We start from the raw sequence: 20,202 nt of genomic DNA on the forward strand, positions 1-20,202 counted from the left end.
CCTGAATTAAAAGAGACCCATAAAACCTTATGTGTCATACATTTCGTAATGTAAAGTGTGTGGAAAACGTGCAGCACTTAGTCTGATAAATAGACTGAAGAATTACTACATACATTTCTTTTCCTTCAGTTAGATTGCTGAAAATAGTACTTGATTACTGAGAGAACTAAGAACCCTTTCTTGCTACGGGGAGTTTACTGTTTAAATGTACCATTATACTGATTTACATTTTAATAAGGTGGGGGGACAGTCTGTGTCTCCTTCTTGAGATAATGAAACGAGTTTCCTCACCACTGACAGCTTAATGAATGCAAGAAAGAGAAAACATACGGTAAGACCTCTGTGTGTGCTCCTTGCTGTATCCATCCTCCAGGATTAGCCTTCTTTTTGCAGTTGTGCAGGAAAGCCAGGAAGAGCTGATCTACAGCCAAGCAAGTCAGAGCCTCTCTGCTCACTTCAGTCAATGAATCCTGGAGGCTGTGTTAACTATTTAGTTGCATAAACCACGTGTATAGTTTCTGACTTCTTAGTGGAGTTAAACTGGAGAAGCCTGTGCTGAATATCAGGTTGCTCATAGTGATGCTGGAATTATTAATGAACTGGGAATCACAGGAACAATCCTGTTGATTTCAATCAACTTAGGCTTTCTTGTGCTGTGAGAGAACTTGGCTTCTTGTAAGCAAATCAAAGGGCTGCATTCAAGGAATGACACTTACAGGTTATTTAAAAACATTATTGATTACCTGAAGCAATATTTGTTTAAAGCATGTTAGTATGAGCCATTATTCTGTTGGAAGGAAGCATTAAAGCAGTTCCTCAGCTTGATGAGTATTGCTAAAATAAGTGCCAAACTCAGCATTGATACAGATGAATATCCATACTAATTCCATAGCAGTATTCCCTGGGTTTTTGGAAATGCATAATGTGGCTTTAAACATGCACAGTGGAAGAGAAGCAATATGACAAATCACGGTAAAGAATATCCAAGAAATAAGCTGGCATGCAGTGTTTTCTGCCTGCTTAAACAGCCTAAGAGTTATGCACAGTAATAGATTATGATTTTATTTAAAGCTCGAAAGCCTTTCGGACACTGCTTATTTTGAATAATTATCAGAATAAAAAATGCCAGCTTTGGTATTGTTCTGTGCAGTAGATGGAGGGGCCCCATGAGCACCATGGCGCTGCATGGAAATGCAGGGAGGAGTCGTGCTTTGTGACTGACAGTTAATAAGAACCTGAATTTGTCACTGGTGCCTCTCCTGCATTTCTAAGTCCCAGGGATGCTTTCCTAGGAGCTGTGCATTCCGGCTTATAGATAGTTTTGGATTTCCACTTCAAATGGATTTCTTTTTCAAACTAATTTAGCAGGAAGGGAAGACAGGAAGTTTAGGCAGGTTTAGGCAGGAAGAAAAGAGGTTTTAGACAGGAGGTTTAGGCAGAAAGAAAAGCCCTGAAGTGTCATCCTAAAGGACTGTGGCTATCTGGGAACCTCTGCTTTCTGTGATTTGTGCAGCAGGTACTGTCCCCCTTGATCACCTTCTGGGATATGTGGTTGCCTTTAGCTGCACTCTTTTTTGGAAGACAGCACATTGCAAATGAAATTACAGCCAGGAAGAATGAATTTGTGGTACTGTGGCATGCAATTTATGGTACTAACAGAGGTATTCTTTTGGCCTACCCTTCAAAGATATTAGCAGAAGGATTGTGTGGAAGTCATTCAGTCCCATGTGAGAGATATGGCCAATAAAACCACAGACCTGAACTGACTTCTAAAAGCTGCCACCTCCTGTCTCAGCAGTAACCTTTCAGGCTCACTCACCTTTTCCCTTACCTATTCGAGAATGACCCCCAAATACTTCTCCCTTAATGTAGGAAGAGTCTCTGCTCCTGTTGTTTCCCGTGCCCTGGCTCAGTAACACTTGGTTTGTAATTCCTCCTGGATTAGGACCCATTCGTAAATGTGAGAGCCTGCAAATAAACATAACCTTGTTATTGCATGAGCCTCAGTTTTTTCTGGAGAGTGATGAATAGCAACTGGTGGTAGCTGTGTTTGCACCCTTGTAGTCTTGTTTTAGAGAAATGAGATAGATGCATTCATTTCTCCTGGAGCAATCAGAGCATCTTAAACTCCCAGCTGAACATATTGCAAACTAAACGGTGTTTTCCATGCCACTTGCATGGAACATGAGCATCTTGCTGTCTTTAATTAGGAAGTTAACTGGACCATGAAGTATTGCCTGTGTAAATAAAAGTGATTTGTACTTAGTCAAGAAGGTGCATTAGGAATCCTCGCATTTCTTTACTAGCACATAAATTATGGAGATTATGAAAAATTGGACAGGTCATCTATAAACCCATCTGTAGCTCAGCTGCACTGTCAATCTCAAAATGTAGCTGTCTTTCTAACTGTTGTAATTTATTGTGGACTATCGTGTGAACCATCTGCTTGCTTATAAATCAGACAAACTTTGACTGAAAGTTGCACGTAGCAGCACAAATTGTTAATTTTATGTGCTGGAAAGCAGTGTCAACAGTTTAGTGGTCTGCAGTCTTCATTGCGTTCGTCTGAATTGAACTCTCAACATGGAAATTTTCCTGCCTCTGTTCAGAAAAGCTGCTAATGAGCAGAGTCCTTGAAGCCTACTGTAAGTGGAGATTTAGCTTTTTTTAGAGCAATTGTGTTGTTTGAAGCTTGCCTCTTTGAGGACTTTCAGGTCTGTGAGTAATTTAAAAAGGTTGAGACAGAGAGCAGGCTGTCTGTGTTTTGCATTCTGGTAACAACAGACATAAACTCACGTGCTGAGATTATACTGTAAAATCAAGTGAATTACTTCCTCAGGAACTCTGTGACAACCAATAAGTTGATAATCTCAGCTTTAGGAGGCTGAGAAGGACATTGCTGTGATAGGATTAGGCACTTTGGCCCTTTTCAGTGTTCATTTTGAGCGCACCAATAGGACAAATAAACCTCAGTTTGCAAATATTTACACCCAGGCTTGAGTTTTCTTAGCCCGGGGCAAAGTACAGTGCAGTGCCTACTGATCTTTTCCTTGGGTGATGTCAGAAGACCCAGGCACGCTCACTGTGGGACACACCTTAGGACCATGTCTCTGAGAACTGAGTGCTTGCACATAGCATCTGAAGCCAAAGGAAATATCTGGTGCCTGCAGTGGGAGGTCTGGCCTGTCACAGCTCTTGGCTGGGATTCTGCAAGGGCATCTGCTTGGCCTAAAAATTTCACAGTTGTGAATTAGGGCTGATAACTGCTATTCCCTTTACTGGTGTTTAGTAAGTTCTCATCAGCATAAAAGCTAGACTGGCGAGTACATCAAATATGCTTGTCTGTGCTTTTCATTTTCCCCAGCCAGTATTTGAATGATAGAAATTTTGAAGGAAGCTTTTAAGACTGATAAATAATTATTTTGCCAATGCACTTGTCTCACTACGTTCAAATCTGGAGGAAGAGTAGTATAAATTGAAAGCACGGAAGCAGCTCTGTAATGCAGGTATTTTTTCTGTATTATTTGCTCTGCAGGTCTACCTGCCCCAAAGCTAAAAATACACACAAAAAAAACAATAAACCATGTATTTGGGCTTTACAATGACATGTGCCCTCTCTGGGGGCATACCCACCTCACAGCCATAAGTACATATTTATAAACAGTGCAACATACTAATTTGGATTAAAAAGCAACATTCACCCATGAGGTGAGGCAGTGCAGATGGCAAGATAATTGCAGCCCTGTAAGAAGCTCAAACTGTGTGGTAGAAATCTTGCTTTCTGCAAAGACTCAGGTAGATAGCATGAAAGAAGGCTGCTTTTGAGGAAGGGGATAGAATTATGCCTTTTCTTCTCCTTTGTCAGAGTTTATGGAACAGTAAGAGGGTATTGAATTAGTTCCTGATGATTTGGTCCAGCAGAGTGCTTAAGGATTTCAGTGTGCTCACTGAAGCCATCACAGGGTGGAAATGAAGTTTGTCTCACTGTGTGGCTGTCACTTAGCAGCCCCTGCACACTGCATCCCTGCCATCATCCCTCCTGGTGTTTGCTATTCCCTTAGCGACCAACCTTTCAGAGATGAGAACAATCTCATGCACATGATGATAGAATGAGCCCATGGGGATGATGGTCCCAGGGACAGTTCAGTTGCCATTGTGGCTTCAGGGATGATGGCACTGTTTCAGGTAGGCAAAACTCACACTATCCGATGTCAGCTTCTGAAGCAGCATGCTTCCTTTAATTACATCTTCAAAGCTTTCTGTTTCTCTCAGTTGATTTTTGGCAGCAGATGCTAAAACATTTTTTAAAAGCCTTGGTAGTTAAAAAAAAGATGATGCTGCAAGTGATGGCGCAGCCAACAAAAGGAAGCTATACGACCCTGCCTGGCCACCCCTTATTCTCCCTGTTTATTCCCTGTGGCAAAGCTCCAAATACCTTGTTGTTAGAACGTGTGCCAGTATGATTTTGGAACAAATGCCTTTGTTCAAGACTCAAGCCTGAATCTTGCTTGCCCATCCACAGAAGTTTAGATTCGTTAAGGTTGGAGAAGACCTCTCAGATCACCAAGTCCCACCACCTCCATCATTCCCACTGAACCACATCCCTCAGTGCCACCTCCAGGGATGGTGACCTCACCACCTCCCTGGGCAGCTTGTGCCACTGCATCACTGCTCTTTCTGAGAAGAAATGTTTCCTAATATCCAACCTCAACCTCCTCTTGTGCAACTTGAGGCCATTCCCTCTTGTCCTGTAAGCAGGAGCAAGGTGGGGGGCTCTTCTTTTAGGGACAAAGCAATAAAAATAAACAGAAGCAGTTGAGCAAGTTAGAAAAGGCATCGCTTTGGCAGAAGCACCCTCACCTGATGCACAGACACTGTTGCCATCACCACTTGAAGCAGATTTGACTCTCTGTATGGCAGTAGGCTGTGAGCATCCAGTGGGATTTATAAACCTGATATGCTTTCCTCTTAATAAATTTCATTCTCAAGCAATAAAATCCAGAAATCCTACTTCAGGTTGAACTTTGGTTGCCCCGGAGCTCTGGGGGCAGTTACTGTGATATTTTCAGTGTGCTAAAAAGGTGGAAGTTTAAGCAAATTTTACAGCAACTGTGAAAACATCTCCCTAGCTTCACAGTAATATTGGCCAGAAGTTTCTTAGCTTTGAATTTAGAAGGAAATTTTGCAGGCTGGCAGAAGGAGTACTTCCAATCACACCAGAATTACATCTTGCTTTGTGTGTTTCCCGTCGTTTGTCTAACGAGCTGCTGTTATGTGCTGCACACCGAGAGCACAACGTGCAGCTGAGCATCCCGCCAGCTGCCAAATGTCTCTGTGTAGCCCACAGAAGAAAGAGAGGGGAAGCTCTGAAGTAAACTAAGTTTTTGAAATAGCTCTACAACTTCTGTTTCAAAACAGAAATCTCGTGGAGGCTGCCCGTGGCATTTTGAAACGGAATTCATTAAATGTTTCTAACATGTCATAAGCTCTTTTAAATGGAAGGGTAATGGCTCATAACATTTGTAAGCTTTTTAATTTCATGCAATATGAGCAGTGTAATCAACACCTATTAAAGTCAATCGGCTGTGCCAAGTGGGCTACCTACTTTGGCTTTTGTCTCTATTTTCATCATGGGCATACCTCTAAACTAACCACGGGCACAATGCTTTTGTACCTTCTGGTCCTAACTTCAGTGGGGATTTTGTGTCTCAAAAACCCGATGTGGTCCTTACAGAAATATCTGTGCTCGCATGGGCATAAGACGGGATAAGCACTTGCAGTCTGTGGTTTTTGTCCCCTAGATGGGCAGTTTAGGCCATTAAGTTGTTGCAGCCCCAAAGCCAAACACAGAGAGTGAGAATTTCCCAAATAATCTCAGAGTTTGAATGACTTTTTTTTTCCTTTGATAGATGAAATTTCTCCGCTTGAGTCGGTTGTATGAAATGTGGGGAGATGTTCAGATTGTGTTTGTTTTGCTGTTCTGATCTGATTCCTTTTCCCTTTTCATTTCAGACATTTGCAGCTGAACTCAGTGGTCATAAAAACAAGCGATGTGCACCACAGCTCAAAGTGAGCTGCGAGGTTAAGGCTGGATGCTCCGTGCTCTCAGAGCTTTTGCATTGCATTTTTACCATGATCCCAGAGCATTTCAGCTCTGAAGAGTTTGACAGCAGGACTGAGTTGTGTTAGGGCTGTATACCCACAGAAATATTGCAAATCAGCTAATGCTGTGTTTTTGCTGAGTCGTGATCCTTGAGAAAAGAGTGCAGGCACTAGAACCGAGAGGAGAATGAGCATTTGATTTAGTTTATTCCTCCATGAGGAAAAGGAAAAGACATGGATTTATTGATTTTAAAGTTGAAAGAAAAAATGGCTGAGCTGAATGAATTTGGCAGGCAGTTTCTTCCTGTCCTCCAACATGCACAACAGTTTTGGTGTCTCTTATTTCAGCTTAGGTTCAGCACCTCCAACTTGTGTGCTACCTCTGAATGAGCTTGGAAGGTTGTATGAAGCTCATTTTTCTTAATTAGCCATTTATTATGGACTCTCATTATTCCTACAGGCATGCATACCTGTAGGAGCTGTACACCATCCTTATTTTTCTGTTTTTAATATTAGAAAAAAAAAGATTACTTGGGGTTGAACGTGACATACATCAATCTCACCTACTGATCTGGTGTTTTGTTGCCTCCTGTTCTTACTAAACAGACATTACTGTTAATAGGGAAGCTACACTGGTATTTGACCACAAGCAACCTGAGCCAACCCATGGGATTGGAGGCATTTGTACAGTAGTCTTGAATTTTCAGTCCAAAACATGATCCAAATTTCACCTTAACAAGCAATAGGCTGAGAAGGAAGTAAGCTTTCCAAAGCACCTGAAATTGCTCAGGGAAAGGGGTGCAGTTGTGTACTGCTGCATTTCTCTCTCTTGTGGGCAAAAGCTTTGAGCGTAAGGATTTCCATTGTCTAGACATCGCTGCTGACAGTCGGGATCCTGGCTGCTTTGAAAATCCCAAAGTATATAAGCAACTTCTTAACACTGAAAAGTCAAAAAGGAATAAAACTTCATACAGCATAGATAGAAGGTAGAGACAGAATGATTCAGAAAGCACTAAAAGGCAAATAGTGAGATCCAATTGTAAAGAAACAGTGAGGTGTTTTCTGATGTTTCCAAGAACCCTCAAAGCAGAGATTCATGTCCTCTTACCACAGGACAGCAAACACTTCTGCAAATCTTCTGCTGTCAGAACTATTTCAGAAGCAAAGTTATGTATTTCATAAGGCAAGTGTTACTTGACAAGACAAGCTGTGCTGTCATTAGCAAGTGCAGGCACAACAACAGGTTTTACAGGCAGTTCAGTTGGCTGCTCTTTGATTTGCAACAGGAAGCAAAAATCAGACCTTCCAGGTTTCATTTACCAGCTCCTTTGCCAGTAATAAGAGTTTCTCTGATTGTTCTGCTTCTAGATGACAGATGTTGGATTTGGAGAAGGAGCTCAGGGTAAAACAAGAGCAATGCTGAATTTGCTCCTCTTCTTTTAGGACAAATTGGTTGAGGCTCTGGGAAAACTGAACTTTATCTTTTGAAAGTAAGTGAGATTTCTTTGGCTGCTAACATCTTCCTGGTTGGACATCTCTATTTTCAGTCTTTATTTGTCTGGGGCTGTGCCTGCCTGCCTGCTCCCCTTGTCCAATATCTTTCAGCAAAGGATAATCCCATGCTGGTGTTAGTGGCACACTGTTGGGGTGCAGGATGCTAATACATATGTGATAAAAGAGGCTTTAAATCTAGTCACAGAGACAGGCATTCAGGTGCGTCAGTAAATCCTTGATTTGGTATTCAGTCTAACCAGATATTTAATTATACCAGGTATATATTATGTAATTATACCAGATAATTAATTATTATAATCCTTCACAGACATTGATTACTTTATTGATGTTGATGTGGCTATTCACATGCAGAAAGGTGAGCGTACATAGGCTTTTTTCCTGGATCATGCCCTGTGATTTCTACAGGTTCTGCATGTGTATGGCAGTGAAGCCACTGGTGGGAGTTCATTCTGCCTGACACTATGCAAGCACAAAGGCAGTCCCTCCCAAAGGGCTTTGTGCTGTCAACAGGTAGAGTGGACAAGCAATAGGGATGAGGGTGAGCAAAGTGGCTTGCTCATGTGCTCCTACAGGAGTTGTGTGATGAGCCCTGTATCCATGTGGACATTCATTTCAATGGATCACGTGCCTCAAGTGTGAGAGCTGGCAGATATTTCTGATATGGTTAAACAGTGTAATTGGACGTGAGATGTCATGCAGCTTTGCATTTGTTTCCCCGCTGGAGCTATGAGAGCAACTAGCATACTAGCAAGGGAAGCAGAGCAGTTCTGGAAGGGAGTGAATGGAATACAGCAGCATTGCCCTTCAAGATGCTGAGATGCTGGCATGAAAGCTACAGTAATTTAAGGGTGAAGATGTCCTCATTTGGAAAGTTCTTTGTTATGGTCTACAAGGGAAGGTTTTGTTTAAAGTTTATTCCAAGTGTTGCAATGGAAAATTGGATTTGTAAGTCTCTGTTCATGAAAGTGATGAGTAAATGTATGCCAGGATTTGTGTAGTATCAATATTGGACACTTCTGTATTCTTCATCTGTACTCCACAACTATGCAAAGAAAGTAGCTTTTATGACTTAGGCTCTTCTTTCCTACTACTGCCTGATACTGCATTTCTAGGTCATTTTCCTATGGAGCAAAACATGATATCTTTCCACCGTCTCTCTCCTGACTTAGGCATGGGAATTTGTCACGGGGCATTTAGGGAATAAAGGCAATTAATGCATGAGTTCTGCTTCTGTGCTGAGAAACCAACAGCAGCTGCCAAAAAAAGTGCCCATGGCACCGTGAATGGGTGGTGACTGCTTTAGAGAGAAGCATGCTGTTCACCAAATCATCCATATCACTCTTCACAGCGCCTAGGAAGTCTTTTCCAAGAACTAATACAAGCTGAGCCTTCCTCTTGGATTAGATGTGACAGGACTGTAGCCCAAGGCAGTACAGCTGAAGAGTAAGATGTGTTTTTCTAATGAGAAGCTTTGTAAGACATTAATATTTAAAAGCAGGAAAACAAATAAAATTACAATCAGGTTGACTCAGGGAGAAGAGATGCAGATGTCATTTCTCCAACAGAATGAGGCTTGCTTGTCCAGCACGCTTTACAGTTCTTTAGCCAAAAAAAACGGTTGTTCTTATGTTTGGGCACGTTTTGAAGAGCAAGAAAAAAATTTTCTTAAATTTTTTACTTTTCTAGGTATATTTTGCAGGCTAGAAGTACAAAGTAGACGTAGCTGTTCATTGCCTTAGAGCAATTGATATTTTCCTTGAAGCAGATGAACTGATGTGTTGTTCACACAGGTGAAGGCACACAGGGAATGGCCAAATAGCCTATAATCAAAATGCACGCAAATTGCTGTTAGAGGTCAAGATTAACCTTAGGTTGTTTGGTGACTTCATTTCCAGAGAGCCATGGCTGTCATTAATGGGATGAACCTAAACACGTTTCCTCTTCTGCTTCCTATGGCTCAGTGTTCACAGCCTATCCCTATTGCTTTAGGAGGACATCCTTCACTATTTTCATAAAGACCATGTAATAAGTATTGGATCTGCAATGCTGCTGCATTCCTGAAATCCCCAGCTGCTGCTGTAAAGTGACTTCTGCTATGTGTGCATTTCCTTCGGATCCCAATTGTTATTTATAAAAGATAAACCTTGATGTTGTGCACAGCTGAGAGGGCAGCAGGCTTTCTATTTCTCTGCAGCATTATCTATTATGCAACATTCTGGGAAACGTAGCTTAGTTCAAGTAGGAGGAAGAGGAGCAGGCAGTCAGGACCCTCCTTGCACCTATTCCTGGTGGGAGCCACTGACTGGATGTCTTCACTGATCCATTTTGTTCCTGCAGAGTTTTGAAAGAACTTCAGGAATAAAAAAATCAGGAGGCAGATGTCTTCTGTGGCAACAACCAGTCGGACTGAGCCACCCTGCTGATTGCCCAAAGAGTAATGCTGGCTCTGGGCTTTTATGTGTCTCCTGTGCTCTATTTTACCTTCACACATCCTCATCTCTCTGGCTGCATTTGCCATTATTCACCATTTCCCCAAACAACATTCTTGTCTTCTTCCAGGCATGGAAAAAGCATCTGTTGCTCTTTCTGAGAGCCTGACTTCTACTGAAGTACCACTCCCTGGCCCCCAGGGCTGTTGGTTGAGGATGTATTTTTGCTCATCAGCAATACCGTGCGTTCTTCTGCTCTCTTAGCCTTGAAGTTGATACCCAAGAGTGTCTATTGAATGGCAGCTGCAAGATGCAGTCAAATCTCACCACAGAGCTTCCTGTTACTGCTCATGCAGGGTCCCACTGGTCAGACATCTGCTGTCACGTTATCTCTGTACGTGCACATGTTCTGTGAAGCAGCATTCAGCATGATTTAGCATCTTCCCTCCATTTCAGTTCCATGTCATGTCATTTACTTAGCTGCATCTGCCATTTTCTTTCTTCAGGTCTAGTGCTGCCCTGCCTGCTTCATGTTCTTCATCTCCTGGGACAGAAATTTGCAGTTCTCCCTCCTGTCTGACAACAACTCACACATGGATGTTACCACACTGCAGGTCATGGTTTGGGCGCCAGTGTTTATTTCTGCAGGGATGTCTCTGTCTGGTCATGCAGACAGGCAAAACATCCTTCTGAAAGCAAAGTATCCATCATTTCAGAAACAAAGTGGTGAGAAAAAAAGAAATTCAAAACCAACCTGTGCAAATATGTGTGCAACGCAGTAACCCCGCATCATAATTAAAGCAGATGAAATTACTTTTCTATCAGAGGCATGCTCATGGGCCCAGCCATTCTTTGTGTCCTGCTTTCCCACGTATGCCCCTACAGAGTTAACTCAGTGTATTTGTATAGAAAGCATTCCCACAACAAGGCCAAAATATGTTTTTCATCAATCATTTTGTAGCTGCTTCAAATCTGTCACACCAGAGTGTGTGCCTGGAACTGCTTGGGGGAAGGGGGGGGGGGGGGGGAAAAAAAAGATAGAAAAAAAAAAACAGAAAAACCAGAGAAAAAAACCAGAGAAAAAAAAAAAAAAAAACAAGAAAAAAAAACAAGAATTTGAATAGAAATCTCAGTTTTCTATCCTCAGGAATGGTCACATGATCTTTCTTTGTGTCCTGTAAGGTAGCAAATGCATGGTGTCCAATTAATAAATAATTGCAGTTCTTAGAAATGTGATTAGTACACCCACAACACAATTGAAAAGCAGAGCACACTGAGCCCTTCAAACCGATTTCCCAACACACAGATCAACGTTTGCCCCTGGCACATGGCAAACCTGGAGGACAGGTCTCATCATGAAGAACCCTATAATTGTAACAGCAGTCCAGAAGCAGAAATGTTCTGATTGCAGGAACGTGTCTGGGCTGACCCTTGTCGCTTCACAGACCAGATGTGTTGGAGAGAGCTCCACTGGGTAATCACAGCAGCGAGGATGGCCTTCTGCATCCTGCCTTCCAGCCGTAACCGGGCTGTAATATAGTTGCTTTTGCCGTGTAATTGCTTTCTCTGCAGGGCTTCTTCCTATTGATTCTGCTTGTGTGGATTTAAATTGTTTGCGGGTTGGAACTAGACTCAAGTTGGTCTCCATCTCTGCTTTTCTATGCTAGACAGCACACGTGACAGTTCTATCTAAGAGACTTTAATGATGTGTAGATAGCATCACTCCCTGGCCTGCGAGTGTGTATTTGATTTGAGGAGAGAGGCTGGATCAGATAAGTTCAGAACATCAATAAATACGTGTATTTTGTTTGGTGACACTTGTTCAATTTGAATCTTTTTTCCCAGGAAGCAGCTTGTGTTGTGTCATTTTTTCAGCATGCTGTGTAAATGCTCTGCATCTGCAAATGCTGAGGACGGTGCCATCCCATAGCAATGCCATCTGCTCATTCACAAAGCACTTTTTGCGTCGATAAAAAATGTGAGGTGCTACTCATAATTAGGCAAATCACATGCTGTGATCTGTGATTGATTTGATTTCTGGTGCTGGCTACCTCGCATATGTCTGTGTGTCCATGAGTATTTTCTGCATATCAGCATATGGCTGCAGATGAATCAGAGCCTCATGAATTCTTTTTCCCAGTCCAGACAGATGGAAGTGTATTCCACTCTTATTAGCAGCAGCTGAATTTTGGTAACATCAGGGGCCTCTGTGAGGATTTTGTCTGCGTTTTGTGTTGTGCGTGCATACCTAATTTGGCGTGGCCATCTATAACCTTAATACCAGAAGTGATCTATGACCCAACACAAAGGAAAGTTCGATTTCAAAGGAATCACAGAATTGTTTTGAATTGGAAGGATCCACTGAAACCCATCTGTTCCAACCCCCCTGCACTGAACAGAGACACGCACAGCTTCCCCAGGTGTTCAGAGCCCCTCCAGCCTGACCTTGGGTCTGCAGAGATGGAGCCCTACCACCTCTCTGAGCAACCTGTGCCAGTGCCTTACCACCTGTATCGTAAAAAAACTTCTTCCTAAATCTCTCCTCTTTTAGTTTGAAAACATTTCCCTTTGTACTATCAATGCTTAGGGGTAGCCATGTTAGTCAACTTACAGGAGAAAAATATCTCTATATATTGGCATTATGCAGTGCAGTAACAGTGCTTCAAAAGTGCTGCAAGCATTGCAGAACCCAGGTGTCTCTGATGAATCAGGCTTTTGGAAAATATTATCATTCCCTTCTTTGTAGTAACAACAGGTACTCTGAAAAGTGTACATATATATATATTCAGCGCAGTGACTGACTGAGATTCTGATGGTTTCTAGTTGTGCTATGGTCCAAGTAATGTTGATAGTAACAGAAAATAAATCAGAAACCACTTGTTCTGTATAATTGTAATATTGTCTTTAAAAAGCATATATACATTGTGAGGTATGATTTACCAGTAGTTTTAAAAGATGTCTAAGGCAGGCAGCAGGCATACCAGAAAGGCCATAAAAATGAAAACACATGAACAGAGATCTGCACACTTGTCTGGAGTAAAAGTTACGAGCGTTGTGGTAGCTATAGAGCTGGGTGATTTAGAGTATTTTGAACCTCAGCAGAGCTCTCTTCAGTTCCCTCCCTCCCTCCTATTGCCCAGTGCATGCATACAGTGTATCAGCAGGAGATTTGTCACCACTGGAGTCTGACCATAGCTAGGACAGCCCGAGGCAGAAATAGGCTGTACCTGCACACAGAGCTATAGTCGTGCTGCTACCATACCTCCTGCGTGCAGGATTGGGTTGGTATGAGCTCCCTCTTGGTCTGATATGAGCAGCCACTGTGGTTAGGTCTCTCTGAAGAAAGATTTAAATAAATTGCAATAACGAATGCCCAGTTAATTTCCAGTGGTGATTAATGTGCTGCTATCCTGTTTCAGAGCATTACAATCGCTCTCATCTTGCTTAGTCTGAATGAGGAAGAGCTGCTTCCTTGCAATGCAGTTAACCCTCTGAGCACCTTTGATCCCCTCCAATATAACATAAAATGCTTGAAGCATTTTTGGAACTGTTTGGTCACTGTATAATCTGTACTGTTCTCTTCTCCTCGGATGTTGTCTGGGAATGGCTGGCTGGAGGATTTCTGCACTGTATCCAATTCTTTCAGGTCCCATCCCAGGCAGGTAGTGCTCATCTGAGACCTTGCCAATGCAGAAAGATTTGTAGAAGTGCAGCAACCTTCAGATGTTACAAATCCAGATTTCCCACCCCTACAGACACAGAACAGAATTCCAGTGCTCACAGTTTTATGTATGTGGCTATTTATTGTCATCCTGTCTGCATTTTTCTTTGTATTATGAGCCAGCAAAGTAAAAAAAAAAAAAAAGGATAACAAAGAAGTTGATGCAGATGTAATCCCTTGGGGATCTTTTCGATATTGTTTTTAATGTCAGCAGACATGGTTCAATGTAGTTTTCAGACAACTGTCAGCTGCACAGCAGCTGATTAAGCATCCTGCAGAAGCAGCCATGCACTCTAAGCGCTGTTGTTGCATGAGATCGTTACAGGATTTCTTCTAAAGAGAGGAACCCCTGGACTGCCAAAAATAAATCACTTTGAAGGACGAAAAAAACCCTTTGGGTAGCCATCCAAAAGCAGAATCTAGTCATTTAGATCTCACATCACAGACCTGCCTTCTTTGCACTTTAAAAGAAGAGTCAGAGATGTAATTGCTTTAATGCAGCAGTGGGAAATTTATCTTTTGTTCCTTTCATCATTAAAACAAACTTTAAGAAGTGCCATAAAAGAGGGGGCTTTGTAGTATTGGACATAGAACTCTAACATGTGTAGTACATACGCTGTTAAAATGTGTCACATTGGGTGGGAACACAGTGCTTTTACTTTTCCGAGCTTCACAGTGTATCTTTCTGCAAACGTGACCATACTTTGTTTGCAAAGAAGGGACTTGAATACTTTGCTTTAAGCATTTGAATAATTAAAAAATATCAGAGGTTAGAATACAGCATGTTGAGTCAGCCCATGACTTTCTAGACCTGTGTCCCTGAATGCCAACTGCAGGTCAAGGCTGTGTCAGCTCTGTCACTGATCCAGGCTACATGACTTGGGTGTGTGACACTTGTGGAAAGAGTTTATTTCTAGGAACAAGAGGGTCCAGACCACATTTTGTTACCTCTGCACTGAACCCATTGCCTCCTTGCTTAAAGAAGTTGTCTTTAGAAAGAAACATAACACATACAGGGGCATTTTGTAGCTTTCATTTTAATCCGTTTGTTATCAATTCCATCCACAGTTTGCTTTCATTCTGTTATGAAAAGCTTACACTGTCAAATCAGAAGTTTTACTAAAAAAAGGGATTTAGTTACATGAACATTTTACTCAGCCATTTGAAGGACAAAGTCAAGATCAGCAGAGACTCGATGATTAAACAACAAAAAGTATGTTCAAATAATATTAAAGGATGTTTTCAATCTAGCACCTGGGGATTTAGCTACGTGACTTAAATTTTTGCTCCAGAAGGCTCTTGGACAAATCCTGTTCTTATTGTGAGGAGCTCTATCAGAAGCAGAAGGAGGATCTGTTGGTTTTCTTTTGTATGGCAACTTAAATAGAAACAGTGGTGGCTGATTTGCAATTTGGCATGAAGTGCAGGGTCTCAGTTGATGCAGATGAAAGCTGGGCTGCTGCTAAGTGGAACCTTAGGGTCCTGTTGGATACTCCCAAGTCTGTCTTCTTGTCTTGGTTGACACAACCAAAGGCAGATGCTGCCCAGTGCTCTGTTTTTCAAGTGAGCAATGTCTGTACGATGTTCTGGTGAGGTTTGCTGTGATTCGTGGAGGTGCCAGTTCTTGTTCAGCAGCATCTCTTGGGAATTCAGAAGGTTTCTTTACCTGATTGTTTCCTCACTCCTCCATTTTTTGGGGTCCCCCTGAGCTTTTCAAGGCATGCTCCAAGGCAGAAATGGGGGAATGCAGTGCATGTTTGGGGTCAGGTTCAGGAGTGCTTTGTTTGATCTGTGCTCGTAGAGCGTTCTGGGCATCTTGTGGTTAGAAAGCTGCATTTAATGGCCTTCAATGAGAGTTTCGATGGTGTTTTCCTCTGCTGGATGTGTAGTCATATTGGAACATACAAAAGTGGATCAGTGACACTAATTTAATCTTGTCCGTATCAACAGTCATCTTGGAATTGAAGTTTGAAATGAACCAAAAAATGGAGATTTCTAGCAGGAACAAGCTGCCCAGGGAAATGGTGGGGTCATTGTAACTCATTGTAAACTCAAGGTTCTCAGGAAACATGGAGATTTGGCACTGAAGGACACAGATGGGGGATGTGGTAGGGATGGGTCCGCAGTTGGACTACATGGTCTTAGTGGTCTTTTCCAACCTGAGCTACGCTGTGATTTTGTAATTCTCTGCTGCTTTCTGTCCAGTAACAAAGCAAGTAGAGCCAAAGCAGAAGGCAAGGCAGACTTATACTATCTGCCAGCAAATGTGCCCTTATCTGATTGAAGGTAAGTTCTGGGTGAAGCTGTTTATCTTTTTGTGTGCTCAGCCCAGACAAGCTACATCTCGGTTATTCCAATCTGTTTCCTCTATCCCAGTCTTTACAAGGAATTGCTGTCAGGATTTCCCAATGATCTTTTAAGAGAAGAGATTAAGCATTATACAAACATTTGTCGAGTATCTTAAAATAACCAGACTCTTGGGGGGAAATTTAATGTCTGCAGCACCACTGTATGACACTGATTTGGTCTATTTGGATGCACTGTTTGGAAGCAGATTAAATCACTGCTCATCCAAGGTTTCGTTCAGGAGAGATGTTTGCAACTAGTTTACAAGAAGAAGCTGCAATTTTACCCCCTACAAGAAGAAGCTGCAATGTTTTTTTTTTTCCTCCTCGGGACTCAACCCCCTCTCCTTTAACGAGGCGCTCTGTGTTGTCCCTACCCAAGGAAACACAATCCAGAGGGGTATGTATCACTGCTGTTAGCTCTGTTATTAGTAGTTATTACATGTAGCAGTAATAGTAGGACTATTTGGACATCATAAAAGGAATGCATTTGTTATAGCCCCTGCAAATACGTTATCAGCAGCTCTTCAAAACAGCACTCAAGGGTACAGAGAACTGGAGGGGCTGTTTGTGGCTCTCAGCCAGGTGAAGGAATGCTTCTGCTCTCATTGCAGGCTGCCTGGTTGGTCTCCAGAAAAGGTGGTTTTGCCCTCTGACAGCCTGGCTACATACAGAGCAGAGAGGTTCTTCTGTATGTCACTGAGAAAACGGAGCTCTGAGTGGCATCTCCAGACTGTTCCTCTCCAACTTGGATGAAGCTTTAATATTTTATTTTTTCTCATTACGTTTTTCAAGCCAGCGGGAAATTCAACATTTTCATTATTTCCACAAGCTTCATGTGCAATTACTGTGCAGACTCTTTGAATCCATAAGATCAAATCAAAGCTATTGCTTTTAACCACCCAAGATAGAAGGACATTGATTGTGATGCATTATTTGTAAATTGCCTGTTAAAATTTAAAAAGATTTCCACATATTTTGAATAATTCCTAAAATATCTGTTATTGAATTTCCTTAAAGACTGCACTAGCTGGGATTGCTTCAGCTGCAAATAAGGGTTGCCAGAGTGTTTTTTCTCTTTTGGTCTCTGATCTATGCAATTTTAGCATCTCTTCCAGAAGTGAGCCAGAGAAAAACACCCAGTGAGCTGTTAGGGCTTGTTTGCCATGTGTTTAGCCTAGCAATCAATTGATACCTTTTGCAGTCTTCTGTGTTTTACTGAATACCTCCCTGCTTAGTGGTTAAGCAAGCTACACTGTTTTGACGTATTTTTTGAACTATTCAAATCCTTCATTCTGCAGTGTATGCTCCACATTTTAATCTATGAAATAGGTGTGGCTGCTTCTTTTCTGTATGCAAACATTTGTGTTAAGATTGAGTCTGCTGTTGAAGAAGTGTTGATGTAATAGGCAGAATGATGAGTGTTTGCTACCTAAGATTTCCTGCAAAGGTAAACATTAGGTTTGTGGTAGGCTGGAAATGGAGAAATAGTCCTCAAAGGATCCCAGCCTCACCTGTGCCCAGAAACTGAGGGACATGGTTAGTGGGCATGGGTAATGGGTTGGTGGTTGGACTTAATGACCTTGGTGGTCTTTTCCAATCTTAATGAATGTATGGTTCTGTGAATGGAATCGTAACCCAGTGCAGGATCAGTATCTTGCAAGGAGAAAGCTTGAAACATGTCATAAGCAAATAAGCAAACCTGAAGAAAGAAAAGAATGTATGCTATTCCCATCAATGTCAGCAGCTCTGTTTCACCAACAGAATGATCCAAGCGAGCATTGAAAGAACCTGCAATGTAAAATGGTGTCAGAAAGGAGTGGCTGCTAATTCGGTCTGCGAGTTGCACAGGCAGTTAAATGAGAGACTGTGGTTCAGTGCAGTGCCACAAGATGCCTTGAACATGAGCTATAGCTCTGCTAAGTCTTCAGCAGTGAAGTTCATAGATGGCCATTGTAAGGAGATTAAAGTTTCAACAACCAAATCCAAGTATGAAGAGCATGTTAATCCCAGCACCTGGACTAGGAGCAGTGCTTAAGAGAGGGGCAGGGAAACCTTAGCATAGTATTTGTGATAGAAGTGAAGAGCAAATGACAGAAAAAGATTTCTCAGTACATCAGATAGCATGCAGGCAGGGAAATATGTGGGATTGTTGTGTGATCTGAAATACTAGATTTATTTCATCAAAAATATGCTTTCCTGAAGAACTGAGTGGAACCGCTTTTAGATGTACTGATAGACGAAAGAAGAAGATTCTTTTTTCTATTTTTCTAAACTCAAAAGAGCATTACATCCAGTTTTCAGTTCATTTCAGTTTTCTTTGCATCATGTCCAAGAGTAACATATGTGTAATTTCTTTGGTATTATTTATCTAGAAAGGTTCTGACCTGGATTATTGCCCACTATACTTCAGAAATGTGGTGTATCTTGTATATGTGGTATGTATTTGTAGTGTTATTATTACAGTCATGGCTATTTATTGCATGCTCGTATTCTAACTTTAGGTCTGAAAAGTCTGTGATTTCAGCACACATACCAAGCACACCCCAGAAAGTCAGAATGTGGTTTTTGTTGGTCCTTTACAGGCACTGGGGGCCATGGGGTAGTGAGCATGGTGGTGCTGGGTTGACAGTTGGACTAGATGGGCTCAGCAGTCTTTTCCCACCTTCAGGATTTTATGATTCTACGATGCCTTATTGATCTAGATTTTCATTTGCTGAAGTGCACCAGAAAGCTTAACTTCATGTCACAATAACATGAAATGCTAAGAGAATTGGAAGGTTTCCCCTTTTCAGTCATGATTTCTAGCCACTTTAAGACTGAATTAATGCTTTAGTCTATTAATTTCTGTGTGTGTGATTGAAGGAAGCTGGCATCGTTGTTAAGCTTGCAATGGGAAAATTTTCAAGAGTTCAGTATGTAAAATATGTCATGTTGTTACCTTTGTAAGCAGAAGATGATGGACACTAAATCTCCACGATTTTCAGCAAAAGGAAATGTTTTTTTGTTTTTCTTTTTCATCTATTTTCATTTCTTAATGGAAGAAGAATTATGGAAATGAGAGCAGGCATTGCATTAAATACTTGAAATGGTCCTTCTCTGCAGACCAATAAAAATACAACTCTTCCATTAGAGAAATTCCGTTTTTTCAAAAGCTGCATGAATCTGAAGCAGTGAATGAGATGACTGTGCTGGGATGAACATTTCAGGTTCTGGTTATGTATTTTAAGTCTTCATTAGCTCTTAGCTCATCTTGTAAGCCTTCTTTGGGGCAGCCTTTTTTCTGCTACACTTGACTTGTATAGTAGTGCTTCTGTAGTGAATCTCTTGTTATGCAGATCAGTAGCAGAGTTTTAAAGTTAACCAGTCCTGGGGTTTGAATGATTTTTTCTGCCTTAATTTGGCCTAGGAGGTTTCCTGGCCTTTTCAAAACACTTTATCTACTTGCTTAACTCCATAAAAAAGTCAAATGGTGCAAGTCAAAAACGTGACCTTTCTGTGCTACGGAAGTGTTCATAGTGATTGCAGTCCCATCTGTGACTCCAGATTATGTATGTTGTAGCTATTTGTCTTTAAAATACCTTTCATCTATACATGCAAAATGAAAACGTAGCGGTAAACTGCTGTTTCTAGTGGTGTTCAAATTAGGTTCAGTGGTCAGGGTTGCAGAGAATTAATGTCAGAGGAAGCGGTTCTTCAAGTGAAGCCATCTTTTTTACTCTGCCATTAACCATATAATAGTCATCAACATTAATTCCCAGGTGCTTGGTTAGAAGAACCCAAAGTGAATTAAAAAAAGAGCAAAATCTTTAGCAGTCATTGCTAGCTGTATTTGTCCCTGCTCATTGCAGGGGAGTTGGGCCAGATGATCTTGATGAAATTGTCATGAATATTTGTGCACGTGTAGCATTCTTTGGGGTGAGTTTTATAGTTTTATTTTCACTGCTGCAGGGAAATCTTTGCCTCTGCAGAGCAACTGAAGCTCTGGTGCATGATTCCAAAGAGTTCATCCCTGTGCTCCTATTAAGCTTTATATGCAAACAGCCTAATTGTTTTGCCGTGATCCAGAAAACATCTATACAAATATTAA

At 41.6% G+C, this 20,202-nt stretch overlaps 1 protein-coding gene across 4 annotated transcripts in view; it reads left to right on the top strand.

Annotated features, from left to right (window-relative positions):
- Nucleotides 1-20,202, top strand: part of SGCD (sarcoglycan delta) — a 309,952-nt gene that overhangs the window by 237,267 nt on the left and 52,483 nt on the right. The gene's annotated exons all lie outside the window — the stretch shown is intronic.

This window comes from Lagopus leucura, unplaced genomic scaffold (assembly GCF_019238085.1).
Source record: "Lagopus leucura isolate 7727_CA_CO unplaced genomic scaffold, USGS_WTPT01 Super-Scaffold_100030, whole genome shotgun sequence".
Taxonomy (NCBI): Eukaryota; Metazoa; Chordata; class Aves; order Galliformes; family Phasianidae; genus Lagopus; species Lagopus leucura.